The sequence below is a fragment of the Herpailurus yagouaroundi genome, unplaced genomic scaffold (assembly GCF_014898765.1).
Source record: "Herpailurus yagouaroundi ecotype Mexico unplaced genomic scaffold, PumYag 77, whole genome shotgun sequence".
NCBI lineage: Eukaryota > Metazoa > Chordata > Mammalia > Carnivora > Felidae > Herpailurus > Herpailurus yagouaroundi.
The window spans coordinates 37875752-37898238 of NW_024412388.1; positions in this window are offsets into that span (position 1 = coordinate 37875752).

Genomic DNA, 22487 nt, shown 5'->3' on the forward strand with positions numbered 1-22487 from the left:
CTCATTCATTCCTTCTTCAGCTACATCTAATGTGCCGTTAAACTGATCCGCTAAATTCCTGATCTCACATATTTTGATTTTCAGTTCTGGAATTTCCACTTCATTCTTTTTCCTTGCTTTATTTTCTCTGTTGCCATTCTTCACCTTGCCTTATAATTCCTTAAACATATTAGGCCTGGTTATTTTAAAGTCTATGTCTAACTAACAAAATAAGCTGGCTCTCCCTTGGGTCTGTCTCTATTACTTCATGTCTTTTAATTCACATAATCTCATGTGGCTGGTTATTTAGATTGCGTTCTGAGCATCGCCTGTAAAAAACTGTAGAGATAAGCAGTGTCCTGGGCTGATACTATCTTTGACCAGAGGAGATTTACATTTGCTTTCTGCAGGTGGTTATGGCCATGACACTATCTATTCTGGATCACATTCATCCTGTAAGTGATTGAGATCATTTAAAGCTGGGCTACCATCCCTGTTGGTGCAATGTATTTTCTTTTCTCTCTTTCTCCTGTGGATAGCCCATTAGAGTCTCAGCCAAAAGCCTTCTTGGCAGGCCCTGGGCTCCCAGTTTTGTCCCCTTGGTTTTGTGAGTCTGTTGAAAGCTCTGTTCAGCATCTCAGCCTCTCAACTGCCTCTACTGGAATCAGCAGATACATCCAGGGATAAAGCAACCTCAAATGCCAAGCACAGCTGTCTGAGTTTCCTTCTCTCAGTTTGTTCCCATAAGTCTTCACTGTCCTGTTGGTTTGCCAATGCCTTCGAACAGATGGGTTTTGTTATAATTGTTCGACTCTTCTAGTTGTTCTTATCAGGGGAGTTTGGTCTGAATTAACTAGCCTGCCAATACCAGAGACCATATTGAATTATGAATCATAGCAACAGTGATAAAATTATGATGACCACAGAGATGTGTTGATAAGTGCTTAAAACCATCTCTCAAAATTGTGTGTGTATATAAAATAAATTTTATAGACATACAGAATGTGTAGTACACAATTTATAAATAATACTAAAATACAAAGCACATTTTATTATTAACTCCACATAGCCAATTCATTCTTACAGGATGCTTTTTTTTGATTTCCTATTTGTGGTCAACCTATGGTTGCAACTGAAAAATGAGCATGGTTCTGACATAGATGTTGGTTGATAATTTTGTTTCTATTAACAAGTAAGATGAAAGTAAAACAAGAAAGATGTATGTCAGAACTTTACTCATTCATCAGTGATGTGAACGGATTCTTTGCTGATTCAACGTGATAGTTTTTTTTTTTAATTTTTAACATTTATTCATTTTTTGGGAGACAGAGTGAGACACAGAGTATGAATGGGAGAGGGGCAGACAGAGAGGGAGACATAGAATCTAAAGCAGGCTCCAGGCTCTGAGATGTCAGCACAGAGCCCGATGCAGGGCCCAAACTCACGAACTGTGAGATCATGACCTGAGCCGAAGTCAGACGCTTAACTGACTGAGCCACCCAGGCGCCCCATCAACATAATAGTTTTTGAGCACTGGAAGAGTATTCCCTCAATTTTTTGTGTTATAGACATGACAATTTTTAGGTTTATTTGCATTGTGAATATCTTCTCCATCACTTGCTTAAATCTAGATGATCAAGAAAACAATAAATCAAGCCCTGATTTGTAGCTTTGTCAAGTTCTGAGGTGTAAATACTCCTGTCATGGCTGATTTCAAGCTACGAAGATGACATCACTAAACACAGAGCTGGGGAGGGAAGCACGAAAGCACATCACTCTACAGTATTTCCACCGTCCGGAAATAATAGATGTAAATAACCTCAAGACAATAGATAATCATAGTAAAATGTAAATAATTAGGAAATGGTGGGCTTTGAGTGTTACAGTTTTTTAAATATAATTTCTTTTACTTAAACATTTTAAAAATTTATTTTGCGAGAGAGCATGAGTAGGGAAGGGGCAGAGAGAGGTAGAGAGAATCGCAAGCTGGCTTCACGTTATCAGAGTGGAGCCCGATGTGGGGCTCAAACACATGAACCAGGAGATCATGACCTAAGCCGAACCAAGAGTCAGACGCCTAACTGACTGAGCCACCCAGGCATCTCAAATATAATTTCTTTAATTGTTTAAGTTTATATATTTAAATTTTTTATTAACTTGTTTTATTCTTTATTTTTTAAAATTTACATCCAAATTAGTTAGCATATAGTGCAACAATGATTTCAGGAGTAGATTCCTTAGTGCCCCTTACCCATTTAGCCCATCCCCCTCCCACACCCCCTCCAGTCACCCTCTGTTTGTTCTCCATCTTTATGAGTCTCTTCTGTTTTGTCCCCCTCCCTGTTTTTATATTATTTTTGTTGCCCTTCCCTTATGTTCATCTATTTTAAATTTTTTAAAATAATTTTTTAAAGTAGGCTTCACACCCAATATGGAGCCCAAAGCCACACTTGAACTTAAGATCTGAAATCAAGACCTGAGCTGAGGTCAAGAGTCAGACACTCAGTGACTAAGCCACCCAGGTGCTCCTATATATTTTAATTAAAAAAAAAAAAAACTTGAAAAAATGTTTATTTATTTTTGAGAGAGAGAGAGAGAGAGAGAGAGACGACAGAGACAGAGACAGAGCATGAGCGGGGGAAGGGCAGAGACAGAGAGGGAGACACAGAATCTGAAACGGTCTCCAGGCTCTGAGCTGTCAGCATAGAGTCTGACAGCGGGCTCGAACTCAGGAACAGTGAGATCATGACCTGGGCCGAAGTCGGATGCTTAACCAACTGAGCCACCTAGATGCCCCCTATATATTTTAATTTTTTTTTTGATATTTTAATCCTTAGTGGCCGCTGTTTCAATAACTGGCTCGTACAATTCCTGAAGACTTATAATCAGCTCCCAAGGTGGTATGAGCTGACTCCAATACGCCACTTGAGCACCAATCACTACATTTCCTCTGTGTCAGGTGCCATGCCAGTCTACACATTCAGTGTGACGTTTAGTCATGACAATATAAGGGAAGTTGAGGTATACCCTGTTTTTGTTGGTATAGACTCTGAAACTCAGAGAAGTTAAATACTTTGTCCAAGGACACAACTTGAATCCAGACCCTTCTGACTTGATCACTGATGATGACGATAAAGACAATGGTAATAATAGTGATAATAATGATAATGTAACATGTATTGAATAGTAGCTTAGTGGCAGGGTTTTATGTAGATTAGTTCTTGTAATGCCCTTAACTCTTTTAACTATCACCTGTGTTCTCTTTAGCCAATGTGGCCAGTACTTCAAGAAATAGGGAGAAATAGGAAATTCTCCCACGGGAGATGGGACGGGGACCAGGAGTCAGTGGAGGTCAGACGGCAGGGCAAGGCCAGTCTCTCCTGCATAGTCCCAGCTCCTTGGGGCTCTCTGGATGGTCTGCAGGGAATCTTTGAGGCTCTCTGTCATCGCCGGCCCAGGTGTGTGCCTGCTGAGACACACCGGTGGGCCCTTCTGGATGGCGGGTCTGAGCACCCCCCGAGGAAGCAGTGTCTCTGTGGCAGGGCTGTCCCGAGAAGAGTCGGTGCCTGGGAAGGGTGGTAGGTGCTCTGCCCCGGGAGGTAAGAAAGAGCAGAGGCAAGAGCCTTTGCAGGGACGCCGTGACTCCGGTCTTTCTCACCCCACACCCTCTTGTAATTCTTCTGCTAATCCTGTTGGCTCTGCCTTCAGGGGTCTAGAACCTGACCATTTCTCACCACCTCCCCTGGTACCACCCCAGTCCAAGCTACCGCCGGCTCTTGCTGAGACTAGGGCAGGCAGTCGCCACCTCAGCGAGCTAAGTCAGTTCGTGTCACTCCTCTGCTCAACCCCCCCGCCACTCCCCCATCGCGTTTGGAGTGGACCTGGCCCCTCTTCCCACCCTGCCTCCATCTCCCGCCTCACCCCTGGGTCCCCTCTGCCCGGGCCCTGCCATTCTGCCTGCTGTTCCACAGACGCTCCAGCCTCTTTCCTCTAGACATCCTCACAGCTCACTCGTTCAGGGCTTCCCTGTGGGTCTTCGCTGGCCACCCCCTTCCAAATCACCAGCCCCCTCGCTCCTTTCCTCCTTCCTTGCTCTGTTTTTATTCACAGCACATACCTCTGCCTGACATGCCATCAGTTCACATCATTGTTTTGTCTATCGCCGCTTTCCCCCCAGAAGGTAAGCTCCAACCAGGTATGCTCTCTGTCTCTTGTTCACGGTGGTGTCCCCAGACGCAGGAAGAGGTCCTTGGCACTCAGGGCGTACTCGTCACTGAGCGAGGGATTCCTGTCCCAGATGGAGGCTCAGCTGCCTGGCTTTTGAACTCAAGTCTGATTCTATGAGAACTGCAGTGGCCTTGGGCCCTGAGAAAGTGGAGATCCAATTCTCCCTCTCTTCCTCCCGTTTGGCCATCCTGAATGCCTGATGCTTCTGTCTCCTCACTGTCCCTCAATCGTCAGCCACCACTGTAGCCCCCAAAGTGTTCCTGCCTCCACCATCCCCGGACCCAGCCCCCCCCCCCAAACCCCAGGCCTTCCACCTGGCCTCTGGGGGCCCCACTGACCTGTGCCCCTACTCCCCAGCCAGAGGTCCAGGGACCCACAGCTGTCCAGGAAGGCAAGGAGCAGGCAGGTTTGCCTGACAGGCCCTGGGATTTGTTCTAAGTCAATGTGGAACCAACCCATGACCTTTGTTTGGGGTCATGGAAATGTGCTTCTGCCTCGGTGGGACTCCCACCTGCCCCCCCCATCTGGCCTCCCCCCTCCGTGGTTCTGCTCTTCTCTCTCCCGGGTCCCTCTCCTTCGCTTCTACTCAGGGCCTCTGCTCGCCTCTCTCTAATCATCTTCCTGCTTCTTGTCAGTCCATCTCACTCTCTCTTGTTCTCTCTCCCCAACCCTCTGCCTCTCCACCATCCCTGTCCCTGCACCGAGGCCTTGGCTGCCCTGTGCTTGCCTCTCTTCCTCACCCTCTGTCTCTGTCTCTCTGTCTTGTCGTGTCTCTGAGACTCTCCACCCCACCATGTCTTTGCTCCTAAGTTCTTGCTCTATCCCGTTCTGTCCCAGTCTCTGTGTGTCTGTCTCCGTTTTCCTGTCTGACTCTCTGTGTCTCTCTGCCTCTGTCTCCCGCGTCTCTGCCTCTCTTTGACTCTGCATCTCTGTCTCTGTGGCTCACCCCCTGTCTTTGTGCCTCTCTCATCCCCTCTGCAACCCCCAAGACTGACAGGGTCTGAGTGGAATCGGAGGAAAGCCTGCGAAGCTTCCCTTCCAGCACCCAGGAGCCCCGTCGCCCCTCGGCACCTGCACGGCCTCTGCCCGCTGGAATGTGCTCGGGCTGAGGCCCGGAGCGGAGGAAATCCATTTGTTATTTCTGATGGAGACGGCCCCTTCCCAGGAGGCCTTGGGCCCCCTCAACTCCCCCTTGCCTGCCCATGAACTCTGGGAGCACCTGAGGGAGAGCTGCTTGCCGGGAAGAGGGTTCCACGCGGGAGCAACTTTCCAAGGAAAACATTGCCTTGATAGATCATGTGTTGGAAGGGAGCTGGTTCCACACGCCATAAATTGCCAGCCTGACCTCCCCCGTGGGGCCCCGCGGCCCCCAAGTTGAGCTTCTCCTGCAGGGCCAAGCCAGGGTTGGTGCAGCTAGACTTAGTGCCACGACCAGGCTGGGAGGCCTGGGTGCCAGTGAAGCTTGAGGGCACCAGGCAGCCAGCCCAAGACCCCTGGGCAGAGACCGAGGTCGGGGTAGGCCAGGAACAGGGAAGTGAAGCAAGCTCCAGGTTTGTAGCGTGTGTTCGGAGCTAGCTCCTTTTTGCTCTCAAATCAAGGGGAGCGTCTTAGCTCCATTTTAGGTTAAAAAAAAAAAAAAAAAGCATTAAGATTCAGACAGGGGTGTGACTGCGAAGGGCCCACAGTACCTCAGGGACAGAATTGAGTATGTGTGACTCGGGATCCCGTCTCTGTTCCCCTGCCACCTACTCTTTATGGTCAGAGAAGATTCCTGGAGGAGAAAGGCATTATGTTGGGCCTGAATGGTGAGCGACACCATTCATTCATTCATTCATCAAACATTTATTAGGTCTCTATTCTGTGCTAGGTGTTAGGGGCCACAGGGATGAATCCCTTACATTAAAGAAGCTCATAATCTTAGGGTTGACACTCCCAGGGTACAAAAGTGATAGAGCCATGTGGAAAGTACCTGTGGGAACTGGGGAAACCTGAAGAAAACTCCAGGGAAATCTAAGGACTCCTTATGGGTGGGAGGAGAACAGTTAGGGAAGGCTTCCTGGAGGAAGCAGTCTGTGACCTTCATTTGGAGGAAGGTCCTACAGGCAGGGTGGCATGGAGGCATAAAATCAGGAAAGCAGGGTTTGTCCAGAAGGCATGGGGCCAGCCAGCTTTTGGCTGGGGGCAGAGGACGGGGAGATGAAGAGGAAAGGAATGGACACTCGTCCAGGTCCGGGGGGAGGCCCTGAGGAAAGAGGCCGGGCTTTATCTAGGGGACGGGGACATCATGAGAGAGGGTTGGGGTCAGATTTGCATTTAGATGTGGAGTGGATGGGACGGACTGGCGGGGAGGCTGGTTGGGAAGAGCCCGTGGCATGGCGTGGTGATCAAGGTGGACGGTGCAGGGCAGCGGTGGGGCCTGTTGGCTGCCCTGTACTCGGGTTCTCGGTCTCTACGGGGGTACCAGTCACGACACTCACCTCTCAGAGCCGCCTCTGAGAGGAGACGAGCTCATACAAAGGCCCACGGTGGCTGTGAATACTATGCCGGGTGTGGCTGTCAGTCCACGGCGCAGGTGTGAGTGACAGAGCGAGTCCCCGTGTCGCCTCGACAGGGACCGAACCGTTGAGTCCACTCCTCACTGAGCCAGTAGGAAACGTGACCTCAGTCACTCTTGGACTACAGGATATTGTGCGTTCCCTGAAGAGTAGGACAGATGCACACGAATGCGAGTGCACACTCAGATGCACAGACACCGGGCTAGGGCCCACACACCCGGACACAGGGACGTAGTTCACACACCCACACACACACACTCATGCACACGTACACATACTTCCTCAACAAATACCTACTAAGAGCCTAAGCATGGGTGAGTACGCTGGGAGGCCTGGGGAACGAGACAGGGGCCTTCAGGGAGCATAGGAGGTGGCTCAGGCCGCCATAATAAGGGACCACAGACTGAGAGGCTTGAACAAAAGAAATTTGTTTGCTCACAATTCTGGAGGTGGGAAGTCCGAAATCAAGGTGTTGACGGGGCTGGTTTCCCCTGAGACCGCTCATCTTGGCTCGGGGAAGGCCATGTTCCCTCTGTCTTCACACGGTCTTCCCTTTGTGCAGGTCTGCGTCCTAATCTCGTAAGGACATCAGTCATTTTGGGTTGGTTAGGGCTGTTCCTAGTGACCTCGTTTTCACTTATCTCTTTGAGGAGATTCCATCTCCAAATACAGTCACATTCTGAGACACAGGGGGTCAGGGCTTCAACATGTGATTTTTGAGGGGACACGATCGAGCCCATGACAGGGAAATTACCTCTAATGTGGAAGGCAGACATCACAAACAGAAGCACAAAACGTTCAACTCTGATGAGAGCTACGAAAAAACAGAAAGGGGCTGAGGGAGCGACAGAGACGAACGCAGGGGCACGTTTAGACAGACTGGTGGGTAGGAGTCTGCAGGCACAAGGCCGCCCTCCCTGTCCTGGGCTGTGCCCTTGGCAGAGGCCGAGTCTGTTCCGATCTGTATTCCTGGTCCCACATAGGGCCTGGCCCGGAGTGTGGCTCAGCAAGCGTGTTGTGGGTGGAAGACGGGTGAGTATGGGTCTCTTCAGTTGCAGAGACCCTGCTCTTGTGTAGGAAAGCATTGAGGGAGAGACAGGCAAGGGAACATTCCATGCCTGAGTGCCTGGGTGGTCGGACAGGGTGTGGATGGCCTGGCGGGGGCCCAGAGCCTGAGCCTGAGAGAAAAGCGGGAGGCATAGAAGAATGGAAACACTGAGGGCTGCCCTGATTGCCAGCCCTGGGTCCGCTGTGTGTCTTTGAGAAAATTACCTAACCTTTCTGAGCCAGTTTCCTCATCCATAAAATGGGAGAGAAACGGTAGCTACCTTGCAAAATTGCTGGATTAAAAGAGGTCATGTGTGTAGAATGCTCAGCACGTTGCCTAGCATATAATTAAGAAGTGCTAGCTAATATTGCCGCAATTGTCCATATTCCTTCTGGAAAATGAACACGCCACATACCTGAGTCACTCTTGGCTCCATCTCTCCCAGCCACCAACCATTAAGCTTTTGTTGATTCTGCCTCCTCTATGAGCCTTCGGTCTGGCCGGGCCCCTCCTCCGTCCCCCTTGGTGACGGCCTCAACTTCTCTCACCTGGACATCCCACCAGCCTCCTTCTCGATTTCCCAGCCTCCAGCCTCTCATTCACCAGTCCAGCCCCCACGCTGGCCTCCAGAGAAGCTCTCCACACTGCACATCTGATCGTATGACTTTCAGGCTTAAAATCCTCCAGAGCTCAGCCTCACCCACACGATAAAGGACATCCAAGGCCTTTCAGTCTCTGGCCTCAGATTCCAGCCACAGCCAACATGCACCATACCCACTGGCATATGGGGCTACTTCCCAGGCCTTGAATATCTCAGGTTTGCTCAGACTTCAGGGCCTTCGCACCTACCATTCCCTCAGCTTAGAAGGCCCTTCCCATCTTCTCTGCCCTGACAACTCGTATTAACCTTTCTTCAAGACTGAGCTCAAGGGAAAAGAGAAGACAGATGGGGCCCAGCCCCCAAGGAGCACGTGTTATGATGGGGATAAGTAGAGGCTCGAGGACCTATGAAAACCCAGAGGAAGGAACCATCTTACACCACGCCCACGATGATGTCTTCCAAGGCCAAGCACGACCCTCCAGCGCTGTCCACTAGAACCTTATACAATGGAAGAAAGGTCTTACCTCTGTGCTACCCAATGTGGTAGCTCTCAAAGCATTGCTAGCAGACTGAGTTTTTGATTCGATAGGTCTATGCGATGAGTGCCTACTACAGCGGGCAGCGTTGCTCCTGAGGGTTACAACAGGCAGCGCCGTGATCCTGAGACCCAGAAGAGGCCTCTGACCCTGGGGACCCTCATTTTCCTTCCCTCGGCTTTTTGTTTTTCTTTTGAAATAAAGATTTGGTGGGTCTGGGACTTAGAGATTCCTTATTTTCTCCTTTCAGGAGAGAAAAGGAAGCCTTCACTCCTTATTCCTCCTTCCCCGTCTTTCTTTCCCCCGACCCCAACTTTCCACCACCCAGACCTCAGCCCCAGCCACCCGAAGAACTTTTGTATTTGCCGCTTAGCACTTGCTGTACGGGTCTATGACCTTCTTTAGAAACTTTTTCTTTACGAGTTTATTTTGGCTTGTGTTGAGCATTCATAAAATTCCTAGGGAACTGGAGGTTTAAAAGTCGGGCTTGTAAAAGGAGTAGGTGGGAGGGGGTGGGAATGGGCCGAGAGGGGAACGGCCAGCGGCCAGCCCCGGGAAGCTGGGGGAAAAGGATAAGCCTTCCATTCTCTACTCGAGGCCTCAGAGCCTGTGAGGTTTGGGTCTTTTGGGTCACGAAAGAGGAGAAGAAATGGAGGAAGGGGTGTGTGTGTGTGGGGGGGGGAATGTCAGGAGGAGGGACCAGGAGGGAGGCACAGAGACTGAGATTTTCCCCTGGGGCGAGCAGAGCCGGGCCCCGTTCTGATAAGGGGTCCCCCTGGCTTGTCTCGGGTTTTTCTTGTCATTCATCTCTTTTTCTTTGGCCTGGCCGCTCCTCAGCAGGTTGGAGGCACTGGTGAATGGCTCAGAGAGCACCGGGCATATGAAACAAATTAGGTCTCCGTTACAGCCACCCAGAGGCGGGTGATGGATGGGGGCCTGCGTTCACGGCAAAGCTAATTGGCAACACACAGAGACATCCAAGAAAGTATATTATTTTGCCAGACTTCGAAGTCATTGTTTTTTTTTTTTTTTATTGTAGAACATTATACAGCCAGAGATAAAAAGCACAGTGAAAGTTTTAAATCTAATAAAAGCAGTTGACTACAGAGTAAAAATAACATACACAGAGAAGTTTGATTTGGATTCAGGTTTTATTAATGTTCTTTCATTGCAAAATGTTTCCAATTAAAAAACAATTCTGAGAGCACCACATTAATAAGCTGCTTGTCTCTAGGAAGGACCAGAGATTTTGAAAGGCAACGGTGGACACATACACACACATACATGCACAGCACTACTGGCAATAGATTCCAAATTGGGGCTTATGTAGCTCGCCCCTGGATAGAGGGGGAGAACTTCGTGGCTGAGCTGGGAGAAAAAGTATCTGAAGTTTACTCAGCATCACTTGATCTGAGGACCCCCAAATCATACACAACCTGGCGCCCATGGCATCAGCGGGGATCAGCAAAGATTGGAATATGCTAGGCTTCCTTTTCCCTGTTTGTAAGACAAAGCTGCCGGGTTCAGTGGTCATTTAGGATTGCAGGGTTCCTCCTTATTGTTCCCAAAGACTTCTTTATCCTTGCTTTGGGAAAAGTTAGCTAAATATGAAACCGATGAGCAACAAGGAGACCAGATCACAGTCGGAACCCGTCACACCAGGCACTGGTGCTTGTACCTAGTTGTCTGTAAAGTGTAACTTGCCTTCCCTGAAGGCAAGAAGCAAAGTCTTTATTCTGGGGAGGGTGTCAGAGAGCGTTGGGTTCAGGTTTCCCCGCTGCGGATTTAGAAGCTGAATGCAGTCCTCAACCACACGCCTGAACCCCAACAAGTCTTCTCTCCCATTCAGCCCCCCAGCCCGGGCCCTGATGGAGAGCTCCCCCGAGCGGCACGAAGACAGCCCTGAAAACGCACAGAGCCACTCAGTCAAGGCAGGTACTCGGAGCCAGGTTTCCAGCGCTTTTACTCCTCAAGGGCCCAGTGCAGCCAGCTCAGCACCAGCTGAAAAGCCCTTCTTGGGTCAGCTTTCGGAACGGAAGAGAGGAAGGGAATTAGCTCGTTTTTGTTTGCGGTGGCCCCTGAGCTTATTCCAGCTTGGCCTTCCCACACCTTCGGTGTCTCATGCTGTCTTCCGGGGTCCTGCAGAAAGGACACCGACCGCCAGCATCGGGTCTGGGCCTCGTTTCCCACCTCTCCGTCCAACCGCATGACCCCATGACCTGTCCCATGCCCTTGTCTTGGCCCTGCACCCCCAGCACCTTGGAAGGTTGGCTTGGGCTGGCGGTGACCACTGCCCCGGGCTCTGTCCTCTCCACCTTCCCAGGGCCTGGACGGCCTTTGAGTAAACAGATAGCCCAGTGAGGTATGTGATCAATTAGCTTTGCTGAAAATACAATCATTTTGTTATTCCAAGCTGATGAGAAGGCCTCTTCGGCCTGCTCTCCCAGCCTCCACATGCCAATCAGCCCGTGTCACCGATATAATTTTCCACATAAACACAACCTTTGTGCAACATCTACTCTTGTAAATAGATGTAATTCCCAAACCAAATAACGCACTTGGAGGGGAAATGATATTATGCATGCAAAAAGAAAAGCCAGCGATTTTTACACTTTCCAGGCAACAAAAGATTACCCCTAATTGCGACGGGGGTGGGGGGTGGGGGGGGTGGGGGGAGGGAGGCTGAGGCGGGGCGAGGGAGGCGGCTTCTGCTGGGAAGCAGGGAGGCCGGCTTCCAGGCGGGGTTTTTTTCTCCCTCTGCACATGTGTGAGAGCGGACCACCAGGAACTGCTTAACCCGGGATTTGTCCTGTTTAGGCAACGGGGAGGACGTGGTGGTTGTTGTTGATGCCTTGAAGGAAACGGCAAGTTACTTAATTACAAGGTTTGGTCTCCCTTGCCAGGAGAGACCCCCTCCAAACCCGAAACTGTACACATCCTGCGGCAGAACTGTCCCCCTAAATTCCTGGACACGAATGGCCTTGGTGGGCTGTGGAGTGTGAGTTCCTCTGAAATGCACCGGTGTGCCTTTCTCAATGTTCTGCTCACTTAAGTGGATCCCTAAATTAGACCTTAAAAGCAGCGGAAGTCCCCCAGCAGCCGGGAGGGAGAACGCCACAGAACCCACTGTGTAATCCTGGCCAGGTTCTGGGCACGGGCTGCTTCCTGGGCTTTCCGAATGCCATGGAAGTGAACACCGGGATGCCTCTTCCTGTGCCTCTGGTCTCCCCATGCCCCCCGGTGCTAGTGGGGAAAAAGCCCCTTGGGGTCACAGTGGGCCCCCGAGGGGTCCCAGGCCAGGCCAACCGCGGGGACAGGAGCACCCCAAAGGGAGAGAGCCGTGCTAGGAAGAAGCTGCAGGCGGGCCGAGGTGCCCCTATGCGGTGCCAGTGGGCCCAGGGTGGCATCCCCCACAGCCAGCCCCACCCCAGGTCAGACGGCACCAGAGTGAGCCTCCGGGCTTCACCGCCCCCCACCCCCCATCCCCCCTGCCGTGCATCTGGACAACGACCGACCGTCACAGAAGACGTGGATTCTGACAAGGATTATTTCTGTTGATGGCAGAGGTGCTTCTATTAGGTGAGTAATGACATCTTGGCCTTAGGAAGGCCTTGATGCTTTCACATAATGCTTCTGGGTCTTTATACCATCCAAGTTTGAGGCAGTGAGCGATGAGTTAGAGAGAGAGGATGGTGGAGTGACCACGGGCTCCCTTCTAGGTTCTGACTCCAGGCCTGGATGGGAGGGCTGGGGGCCCGTAGCACTTCAGCTACAAAAGATTTTCTTTCTGACCCCCGCCCCCACCCCTCCCCCCTGCCCACGAAACTCGGCCTAAGAATCCTTACCCCCCAGCTTCCATCCGTCCCAGGCTCCTGAAGGCCATCTGAAACTCATTAGCTGCTTGAAATGATTGTCATGGGAGCCCTTGATGGAGAACAAGAAAGGGAGAGGGATACTTTTAAAGGACAGCAATCGGGACCCAAATGCTGGCAGATGTTTGGAAACCTGGCTGTTGAGGAGGGGCCTCCAGGAGGCGTGGGGGCCACCTCCTCGGCCTGACCCCGGGCCTGGGCCCCCACCTCCTCACGCCTTTGTCTGCCGGCAGCTCTGGAGTCCAGGCTGAATAAACCAGTCGTTCTCTGGTCCCCTTCACAGCCGAGGAAGGCTCGGCGGCCCCGGGACACGCTACAGCCTGATTCAGGGGACAGCTGTGGTAGTCGCTCGATTCTTTGCCGGTTGTGGCTTAAGTCCTGTACTTTGTAATTGAAACGACTTTCTGTTTGCAATAACGAAATCATAAAATAAGGAAAATGTTAGAATTATGTGAGCATACAGCATTAAAAATCACGGAGCTAAGAATATTAGAATTCTAGACTCTTCAAAATATAGAACTTGGAATAAAAATATCTTTGCATTGCAGGATCTTAGAAACCCAGAATATGAGAATCCTAGACTATGAGAATTCTTGAAAAACTGATTTATAGAACCATAGGCATGCTTTAGGTTTTTAGTAGCATAGAACATTAGAATTATGGATTTTTAGGATTAGGGAATCAGAATTCTAGACTACTAGAATTGTAGAGCATTAGAAATACAGAAAAGTTTATAGAAACCCAGAATCATGGTCTCTTAGAATCATAGGACTCAAGAGTGGTGGAACGTTAGAATATTAAATTAAGGAAATTTTGAATGATATAATCTTAGAATCACAGAATATTGGCATCGTGGAATGGTAGAACTAAAGAATCGTAGACTTCTATAATCATAGCAGTTTATAATTACAGACTCATTGGATTATAGACTCTTAGAATCACAGAACATTTGAATCAAAGAGTGTCTGTTGCGTTAGAGAAGTATAGGATCTATGAATTAAAGAATTTTGGGATTACAGGCTTTTAGACATATCCTTAAAGAATTTCAGAGGCAAAGAAGGATTTAGAGGTCATTCGGTCCCACTCCTGGCCCAGCCCACATCCTCACCTAACTCCACACCCGCACACAGAGCTAGCCCCTTGGCATCCTTGTGTTTATGTCTAGACAACACAGTTCGATTTGACTGTTCTCTGCCCCTCCTCGAACTGAGGATCTCCTTTTCTGCCTCTCTCTGCTCTGCTTCTCATCACTCTAAGTTCCTACCACTCTTTGCTTTTTTGAGGGACAGCTTTGCTTTTGTCTCAGCAAGCCATCCACCCTCTGAATTCCCCACACTGGTGCCTTGCAGGACAAGACTATTCCAGGGATTAGCGTATTTGTAAAATGGAGCTTCTGCCCCTTTGAGGCATGGGCGGGGGGGGAGCAGGAGGGACAGGGCAGTGTTGTGTGTCTGGTGTGTGTGCCTGTGGCCTCTGTCTCAGAAACGGCAGCGAACAGGTCCGGATTGAAACCTAAGCTGCGTATTCCCCTGGAAGGACACGGAGCCACGGTCGCGCCTGAGACCAGGCAGCCTGGCCTATCAGGTGAGAGGAGACTGGAAACTACAAACCATTTCATGCTTATTTATTTTATGATCTTCACGGGCTGGGGTTTACACAATCCGGACAACATGTGGATTAGATAATTGGCTGGGAATTACCAGCCTCTGATGGTTATCACACTTGGAGGGGGTGATAGAAGCCGGCTTGAGGAGGATGGCTCGGTGATGAGTTGATGACGTTATCATGTGCTCGTTGGGGGCTCAGAGAGATGTGGGGACTCGTTACAGGCCATAAATCCCAGGGAGGGGGAAGTATACCACAAGGAGACAGATAGTGAGACTCAGGATTCTATTACAATGTTGAGGATTAAACCAGAAAGCAAATCAGCCAGCTTCAGAGTCACCCTGCTACTTTAGAAAACGTTCATTTCCTAGTGAGTTCATCCCAAAACTCTGTCAAAGGACTAGCCAGAGATAACTTAAATACAAAACCTCCTACTTTTTATTCAAGCATCATAAAGACAGGGTCTATGCAGGGGCTGCTTAAATTTGGAGCTATCTTCTTCAAAAGATCATTTCTCTAGCTCAGCTTATACTCAGCATCTCCTGGTCCGGTGTTCACCTTAACCCCCCCAAAACTCCTCAGGGTGGGGGAGCTGCTCAAGTTAGAAATGTTGAGAGATCTTGCAATTTCCCCCGTGGGCCAAACTTTGGAAACAGCCTCTTTTGCCAATTTCAAATCTTCCCTTAAAAACCAGTTTAGAAACTGCAAAGCCCCCAAACCAAACTGCAGTGCCCAACTAGTTCCAAGAATACCATTTTGATGTTGCTGAGATTTCTCCCAAACTGCAACGCCTGCCTGAGAGGCAGCGCATGGTCTGTTCCACGTCCGCTAGCCCAGCCCTGCCTGTGATGCTGTGTGCCTTTAGGCAAGTAGACCTCCTCTCTGGGCCACCGTAGGCCCACCTACAGATAGGAAGTTGGATTAAATAATCTAAATGTGGGAGCACGAATATTAGAAACAGGAAAAGAACAATTTGGCTTTGTTTCCTTTTTGTGAGTTGAATTTCAAATTAGTCAGGCCCGTGTTTCTATTTATTTTTGAAGTAGTTCAACCAAGAATTGCTGTTTTCATGGCTCTAGCTTTTGATTTCAGATGCTAAACAACAAAACCACGACCCCAAACTTCCTCAACTACTGACTGCAGCTTTTATACACATTTTCAATGGTGCGGCATATTGGATTAACGCAAATGATAAATGCCGCTGCCTTCTCACTACTGGAAGACACAGTGGAAATGAGCTAATGGAACGGCAGACTGGGTGTCAAGGGTCTTACTACGTGACCCTTCGTTTCCCCATCTGTAAGATCGGGAGGGGAAGGAGGCAGTGGGAAATCTGTGCCTTGTCTTCCTGCTCTGAAGCACAGCCCAAGTTTCTGAGGCCCCGGCCCTGATTCTAAGCAAGAGTGTTGGGTATGCTATTACACCCGCCAGCCCTCCGGGGCCACCCCTGCTGATCCCAGTGATGGGAGGGGTGGGGCCGAGGCCGATGGAGAGCCTTTACAAAGGGGACAATGGCAAATCTCCAGTTTGTGGACACGTCTCTTTCACCGGGAGCCTGAAAGGCCAAGGAGGGTGGGCAGGGTGAATGGGGCAGCGGGGATGAGGAACCTCTTGCCCTGGCCCCATTGAAAGTCCACGGACCGGTCGGCAAAGAAAGGAAGTGAGTTAAAGAGGCAAATGAGGGGGCTGTGCTGACGGTGCAACGATCCCCTAACTCCAACTAGGGACAGGACCGAGGGCTCAGGCCACGGTGACAGCCTGGCAGGCAGGGCTGACCCACAAGCCCAAGGGGAACAGGCAGCGGGGTGATGTGTCAGGTCCTCAGTTGTGCTCTCTCCTTTTTTTTTTTTTTTCTTTTAAATTTCAGAGAAAGCATACTCGTGCATGAGAGGGGGAGGGGCAGAGGGAGAGAGAAAGAGAGAGAGAGAAAAAGAAAGAGAGGGAGAGAAGGAGATTCCACGCTGAGTGTGGAGCCTCACACGGGGTTCAATCCATGACCCGGGATCATGACCTGAGCCGGAATCAAGAGTTGGATGCTCAACCCACTGAGCCACCCAGGCGCCCTGGGCTCTCTCCTTTCTTGACCTGAAACCTAATTATTAACGTACGGCAGCACTACACATCCTCTCACGGTGGACGGGGTGGGGTTTATGGCTGGAACGTTTGAGATGGGATCACTGGAAAGGCCAGTGCGGGCAAGAAGGTTGAGGGGTGGGGTTGGCATTGGCCGGTTCGACTGCAGGCCCCAGACCAGTTTATTTAGCTAAAATATCCTGTCAGGACAGCCCCCAACCAACCCCCTGGGTCCCACAGCTGGTCACTATAGACAAACAGCCACTCAGTTCCTCCACCAATGGGTCCATTTAGACAAACAATAGGTCAGTCCAACCAAAACAGTCAGTTCAGCTATAAAAACGGTGGGGGGAAAAGGCGACAGAAAAACAACAACAGTATCAGTTCAGTTTTTAAAAAGTAACCATGCGACCTCCTTGGCTATTATATAAGGACACAACCGATCAGTTCACCAGCGTAATTGCCCAGTCTTGTCTAAACAGTCCATGATTTGATAGCTCCGGAGGTGGAAACATTGAGAACTAGACCTTTGGTCCAGTCCGGCAACATTGTGACTCCGATTTCTCGCTGCTCCACTTCACAGGCACCCAGCCAGACGTGCCCCAGCAGGGAGAATATTCCAGACTCTTTTAGAAGGCTGCCTGAGGGGATTTGGATGCTTTACGGGTATTTCCCTGTGCCCCCCCCCCCACCTTCCTACACCCACTGTATTAACTGCATTAAAAAATTCTCAACCCAAACAAAACAAAAACCTCTCAATTTGTAAACCATGTTTCTCAGTTAACTGGCTAGGTAGAGAAAGTTAACTTTCCCTTTTAGGGGAAGCAAAGAAGGAGAGGAGGAAGGGTCAAAAGAAGCTGGAGGAGGGAGGAGAGAGAAGGAGGAAGCAGTAAGGCAGGAAGACTGGCAATAATAAATCCATTTCGCCCATGTAGAGCACTTCACGGTTAGGACTTATTATAGTGGATTTTGTATCCATTAACTCATAACTACCCTTTGATAATTATGCCCATTTTAAGGACTGGGAGGCCGAGGTCCAGAGCAGCGAAGTAACCGTGCCCATGTTCCGGCAGTCAGTCGCTGGTGGAGCCGGGATGGAGCCAGGGTCTCCTGCCTCTTATCCGCTCCTGTGAGGCCCTGAGTCATAGCATTGTCAGAACTGGTAGGGATGGGGGCTTGGGAATCATGCAGTCTCATCGTAGGGGTGAGGGAAGGAAACTCAGACGCAACTGCCCAGAGTCCTTACCAACAGAGCTCAGTACTTCAAGAGGGTCCCCTTCTTTTCTGAGCCGAATGTCCCCTCAGGGGCAGGAAGTTCTTCCTTGTGTCTAACCAGACTCTCTCTTGCTGCAGGGCCAGCTTGGATGCTCCTCCTTGTGGCCATTCTCTGGAGGCGAGTGTGCCAGGTTTGCTGAGCCTAGGAGTGGGCTGGAAAGCCCTCTTCCCCAGAGGTAGCGGAGGGTCTGGATGGCGGAGGAGAGCCCAGAGGGCCGGCTCTGTGTTTGGTGAATAAACATGGGAGTCGGGTTTCTGGCCTGTCACTCTGCAGCTTTTCAGCGAGTGAGGGGCCAGGTGGGCCGGAGGGAGTTCCCGCGGCGGCACATGAAGAGGCCGGGGCCTGCGGGGGCTGGGGCCCGGGCAGGGCCCGCTCTGGGCAGCCAGCGGAGCGGGCCTTTGCAGGCCACGGAACTTCACACCTTTGAAAGGCTCCAGAGCGGCACGCAGAGAAAATAAACCGTTCCTCCCATCCGTGGCAGGTCTGCCATCCTCAGGGGCTCCCCGTCATGCACACGGAAACCCTGTAAAAGGGCCCAGTGTTTCCTTTTCCACTCCCCGAAAGGATGCGTGCTGAGCCCTGAGGACTGTCGGGGGTGGGTGACAGGGCTCTATCCCGGCCAGGGAAGCCTGGTTCCAGCGCCGCTCCTGCTGGGATAAGCCACCCCAGCTCTCCGAGCGTTGCTTTGCACATCTGGAAAACAGGAAGAAAAACACCTCCCTTTGAGAGTTATTCTGCGTGTGTCCGACGGCAAAACAGGGCATATGTGTGAGCGCACCTAGCCCACAGTGGATGCTTCATCAATGTGTCCCTCCTTTCCCCTCCCCATAACCTAAAGCAAGTCTGAGTTCACCTCAGAGCCTCGGTTCCCTGCTCTGTAAAGTGGGGTTCGTGCCTCCCTCGTGTGGCTTCCATGAGACAAAGGGCCTGGCTTGCAGGGGCTCTCCAGCAGAAATTTCTTCCTTGCTTCTTTCCTCCCATTCGCCCTCCCCTCTGGGTGTCGGGGCATCGCTTTGCAAATGGGAATAGCCATGCCCCTGTAGGTCGAGAACACTCTAAGGATGAGCGTAATGCCACAGCACTGATGGGCATCGCTGTGCCACAGGGCTGTAGGAGAGGCTAGATCTCAAAAGACTTTAGAAGGCAGCAGATAGAATACAAGGATCGGGGAGTCCAAGGGATACGAGAATCCATCTGATACTCGGGCCTTGTCTCATCGAGCGAGGGTTCGGGCAGGAATGGTGGGAGCCTTGGGAAGAAAGGGAGTCCAAGGAGGGCTTCCTGGAGGAGTGCTCTGTCCAAAGCTGTGGAGCTTAGTCTTTCTTCCCAGGTCTAGTCCATTGCCAATGCTCGAGGCCCAGACTACTGCTAGCCCACAGCAAGTTGACAGATACCCCCAGAAGTGCCCTTTTTCTCCCACCTAGGTTTTTCAGGGCCGGGAGGAGACAGACCTAGGACCAAGAGGTGGGCAAATGTGAGAGCAGATCCCAGTGAGCTCTCTAGGAAGAGAGCCAGTTGTCTCCAGAGGTCGTGAGCTCCCTGTCACAGCAGGTGTCCAACAGTGGCTGGAAGGCCCTGTGATGGTACAGAAGGGGGACCATGGCACGAGGTGGTGAAGGTGGGAATATCTGGGAGACAGGCTTTGGAGTCAGGTACACATGGGCTCCAGTTCCAGCTTTACAGTTCACCCCTGTGTGGCCTTGGGTTAGTCTCCTTCCTAAACTTTGTAAAATCCCAATTTCCTCATATGTAAATCGGCAGTAATTCCTACTTCAAAGAGTTGTTTTCAGAGAGTAAACGAGATAATGCATGAAAAGCATTTAGCACGGTCAGAAACATGTGGGTTCCCCTGCCCCAGCTGAGAGTCTAAGATCAGAGGGGCTGAAGTTTGTGGGGGTTTAAGATCCTATACTTTGGGATTCTGAAATTCTAGGAGACTGAACACTTACATAAGGCTTCCCCTGTGCTAAATACTTTCTTAGGGACATTACAAATATTCACTTGCTTAATCTTCACAATAACCCTATACGATAGGTACTGTTATTACCCATAATCTATAGATGAGGATGTATAGACAGAAGGCTAAGTAGCCTGCCCACATCACACAGCTGTGGAAGGGGTGGGGCTGGGCCTGGATTCTGGTTCCACTGTCTGTGCGATAGGATTCTAAGATCACAAGATTCTAAAACCACTCCATGTTTCTTAGAGCCCAGAGAATTCAATATTATGGGGCTTTTTATTAATAATAATGAACATCCAGGGTGAGAAGGGAAGGTTCTAGAGCAGGAGTTGTTGAACTTTCTCTGTAAAGGGCCGATATCTTGGGTTTTGCAGGCCACAAGTTCTCTGGCAAGAGTACCCACCTCCACAGTTGTAGCCAGTAGCTAAATGAAGGGTCTGACTGTGTTTCAATAAAACTTTATTCACAAAAACAAGTGGCAGACAGACTGTAGTTTGCCGACTGCTGTTCTCAAGACACAGGTAATACATCTTCTGCTCTGCTGAGCACCCTGCTGAAGGCTCCCTTCAGGGCTGATCCTCAGGAGATCCCCGCTCTGCCCTGCTTTGGAGAGACAGGGGGGCCTGGGACGACCAGGCAGACTCCTGAGGGCGTGGGTGCCTCGAATGTGGCTCTCTCTTTCTGTCCTAGAGAGGCTGTTAAAAAGGCTCCTCTCTCCAGCAGCGGAGCCTCATTACTCATGGGCTAGAAAACAATGCTAACTTCCCCCAAAGCGGGAAGCGGTTGCACTTGTGAGCCAGGGCTCATTTTGCTACATGAATATTTATGGCATGTCCCCTAATTAAGCCCAGAAATAAAATTTACCCTGCTCACGGGGGCCAGGGAAGACTGGAAAGCCATGTCAGGAACCAGCTTCTTGTGCCTGTGAAGTAGGGTTGTCATCGAAACATTTGTGTCCACAGCCACTTGGCCTGGGTCAATGTCCATAGGAGTAGTGGGGGTGGGCGTTCCCAGGAAGGTCAAATTCCCGTGGTGTGGTCACATGCTGGTGTGGGGGCCACCTGGTGGGTGACCATTGCCCCAGATCTGCATGGGGTGACACAGAGGGGCCCTAGCCTTAGCAATATTATTTTTCTTTAGTCGGGATGACTCAGGTATTTTGTGACTGGGCTTCCGAGGTCACTCTAGTGGCAAGAGCTCAGAAAGGGAGGCCCTGGCTGGGTCTGAGCTCCTCCTCTGACGCTGATTGTGTGCAACCTGGGCTGCCCCACCAGCCTCCCCAGCCTCGTGTCCCCCATTATCTCTGTGAAGGAGGAAATCCTCGGGCCACAGGATCCTGGAGTTCTTGCTGAGAACCACGGGAGGTGACAGCAGGGAAAGCATTATGGGGAATTGCTCCCACCACGGTTCTGGGGTTTCTTTTACCTAGAGGCACTCCTTCTCTCAAACCTGGGGAAGGAGGAACGCTGGCTCTGCCCAGCCTTGAGTAACCTTGAGGGTTTCCGGAAACCATAAATCTCGGCTTTTCCTTCAGGGGTCCTATCTCCAGAGAGCTGCCTGGGCCTCATATCCTTTTCCGAGGAGCCAATAAACCAAGCAAATACCATAAAGCTCTTCGCTCCAGCCTGAGCTCTGCTTGGAGTCAGACCTGTAGTCCAGAAGCCGGCTTCAGAACACAACCATCAGGTTGACCAGGAGTCCTCGCCCCTTCCCTTCCAGAATGTAGCTTGCCTTTGACTTCTCTCTTCTGTCAGCTTTTCCATAATTTCCCTCTTATAATTGTTCACAGCAGCGGAGAGGTCCCACCTTGTGCCCCTGCCTCCACCTCCAGGCCACTGGTGTATACTGGGATAAGGAGGGAGGATGCTTTCCTAAGGTGGGTCCAGGAATGTAATAGTCCCAGGGCCTTGGCAATTGGCACACCTCGTAAATTCCAAAGTCAACAAGATGTGGAAGCGGAGGGGACCCCCAGGCTGGAGAGAAAGATGTGGCAGGGGTCATAGGGTGGCTCAAGGGTAGCTTTGGTGCCTTCCATCTCCCACACGAGGCCTGCCCCACCCCGGGGAGCCCCGGGACTTCCTGCTCTCACTCTCCACCATCACATCCTGAGCTCTGATCTGGTTGCAACAGCCCAGACCCTGAAAGGGACCTAGAGGCCTTCTTTTTCACACCTTCTCACTGCAGAGAGGGAGGCTGCCAGTGTAGACAGGGTCTTGCCCAGGTCAGTATCAGGGCAGGTATGGTGGCAGTGACACCGGGCCGGGGTTGGGGGTACTGGACTCAGGTTGAACCCAGATCCTCATCAAACACTGAGCCCTGATCCCCACACTGTGACACCCTGACCCCGCTGCAGATTGTTGCCTCAGCTTGTAACCCACAGGTCACAGGACAGTGGGAGGAAAGATCACAGCTTCCTCTGGCCCACCGCAACTACAGGAACCGCTTACTGACATTCACATCTGCCACGCTGTCTTCACTGAGCAAGGATGCCGTGTTCTTCTTACTGGTTCGGAGGTTCAGTGCAGAACACTTAAACAGACGTGTGCCTTTGAGAAAAGTCACTTTACTTCTCTGGGCTTCGGTTCTCTCATCTTTAAAACGGGAGTTATCACGCTCCCCACTCACCTATCCCCTCTGCTCCTTGCTAGGATCAAATGAGATGATGATTAAGAAGGGGCTTTGGGGCGCCTGGGTGGCTCAGTCGGTTGGGCGTCCCACTTCAGCTCAGGTGGTGATCTCGCGGTCCGTGAGTTCA